This window comes from Prunus avium, unplaced genomic scaffold, assembly GCF_965620075.1.
Source record: "Prunus avium unplaced genomic scaffold, drPruAviu1.hap1.1 HAP1_SCAFFOLD_22, whole genome shotgun sequence".
Taxonomy (NCBI): Eukaryota; Viridiplantae; Streptophyta; class Magnoliopsida; order Rosales; family Rosaceae; genus Prunus; species Prunus avium.
The window spans coordinates 457,501-460,000 of record NW_028276881.1 but is presented as its reverse complement, the minus strand read 5'-3'; positions in this window follow the sequence as shown (position 1 = coordinate 460,000).

Sequence of the window (2,500 nt, the reverse complement as noted above, 5' to 3'; positions counted from 1 at the left end):
CGACTCGCCGCTCGCCCACTAGTCCGAAGGCAACAAAACATTTGTTTTTCATTTTGATGAAAATTTCTGTTTTTAAATCTTGTTGGTTTGAAATTGTTTTGAAAAGGTTCTTTAAATCTTGCGGGTTTGCAACTCATAAGAGCGTCACTTTCAACGTCCCCGGCATTGGATTGAGTTTCTAAAAACAACCGTGCACACCGAGGTTAAACTTTACCGGCTCCACTCCGACTCGCCGCTCGCCCACAAATCCGAAGGCAACAAAACATTTGTTTTTAATTTTGATGAAATTTTTTGAAAACATTGGCTTGGCAAGCCCCAATCCGCGACTATCCACCCACCGCCACCCCACACGGATGGTTGTTGTTGCGAAATGAGGTTGTGGTCGACATGCCCGTGCATTTGAGAAGGAGTTCCTAGCACTCCATGCTCTCCCATGCCAAAAAAAAGCCTAGACAACCCCATTTCGCAACTTTCCACGCCTTTTTTTTCCTCCCTCACCCATGGCGGCGGCGTGGTGGCGGAGGCCGGATTCCGGCCACCACCGCCATGGGTGGCAGCCCCCCGACCCCGACACCAAACCCATAATACCGAGGCAACATATCGAGGCAACATGACATGGGTGTGGCGTGGGGGAAGGGGGCTGCAGCTAGGAAGGCATGGGCTGCCATGCATATGCAGGCAACACACACCCCCCTATATAGCATTTTATGCATTTAGCCCTTTGACAGGAAGAGACATCACCTATGCGCGAGGAGTCATAATGGGCTCTAAATAATTCAATACAAGGTATTTGGACGTGATTTTTTGCAGGGATACTAAGAAACATGCAATCTATGATGGGAAAAAGTTTCATAAATTTTTGAAGTCGGGAAGTATTTTTTATTATTTTTAGAAGTCGTAAAATTGAAAAAATCATTAAAACAAATCCGGGAGGAATTTTTTAGTTTTGTAAGTTGGAGAAGGTCCTAAAAATCATAGACTACTTATGGGGAGCTTATTGTGCGAGGAAATTTCAATAAAAACGGGGTTTGACAAGATTTGAAAAATTCTGTCGACATTTGAAAAAACCTGGAACCATGCTGCCGGCATGCTGCGCACATGCTGCGCGCATGCTGCGCGCAGACTGCGCGCATGCCATGGCAGGACAAGTTTCGCTAGCCTCACTGTCGACAGATGCGCAAGCTGCGCGCACGCTGCGCACAGGCTGCGCGCACGCTGCGCACAGGCTGCGCGCATGCTGCGCACAGACTGCGCGCACGCTGCGCGCATGCCATGGCAGGACAAGTTTCGCTAGCCTCACTGTCGACAGATGCGCAAGCTGCGCGCAAGCTGCGCGCAAGCTCCGCGCACGCTGCGCACAGCCTGTGCGCATGTTGTGCGCAGGCTGCGCGCATGCCATGGCAGGACAAGTTTCGCTAGCCTCACTGTCGACAGATGCGCAAGCTGCGCGCACGCTGCGCACAGGCTGCGCACAGCGCATGCCATGGCAGGACAAGTTCGCTAGCCTCACTGTCGACAGATGCGCAAGCTGCGCGCACAGGCTGCGCGCACGCCATGGCAGGACAAGTTTCGCTAGCCTCACTGTCGACAGAATCAGCACGCTGCGCGCAAGCTGCGCGCACGCTGCCGGCATGGTGCGCGCACGCTGCCGGCATGCTGTGCGCACGCTGCGCGCGCGCATGGCAGGACAAGTTTCGAAAATTTCTGTCGACAGTCTCAGCAGCGCGCACGCTGCCGACATGCTGTGCGCACGCTGCGCACAGGCTGCCGGCATGCTGCGCGCAGCCCATGGCAGGACAAGGTCCGAAAAATTCTGTCGACATTTTTACGCCGTGGTAGGCTTCCGCTTCGCGTCACTTTGTCGACATTCAAGCCTACCATTTGTATTGAATTTTTCAAACCTTGTCAAACCCCATTATTCAAATGTCGAAAAATTTTGTCGACATTTTTACGCCATGATAGGCTTCCGCTTCGCGTCACTTTGTCGGAATGCATCGCATGGCGAGGCAAGGCCACGGCATGCCAAGGCGAAGGCAACGCATGGCTTGAATGGCTTGGTCAAGGCCACATCATGGGCACGGCATGCCAAGGCAAGGCGAGGCAAGCCATCCTTAGCCTCGCCTACACTCACTTTCTCGGAATGCATTGGATGATGAGCAATTCCAAGGTAAGGCAACGCATGGCTTGAATGGCTTGGTGTAGGCCACAACTTGGGCATGGCATGCCAATGCAAGGCAAGGCAAGGCAAGCCATCCTTAGCCTCGCCTACACTCACTTTCTCGGAATGCATTGGATGATGAGCAATTCCAAGGTAAGGCAACGCATGGCTTGAATGGCTTGGTGTAGGCCACAACTTGGGCATGGCATGCCAATGCAAGGCAAGGCAAGCCACGCCATCCGAAGCCTCCAATAACCTCACTTTCTCGGAATGCCTTGAATGGGCACGGCATGTGAGGGCAAGGCAAGGTCCTAAATATCATTTTGTAAGTTGGAGAAGGTC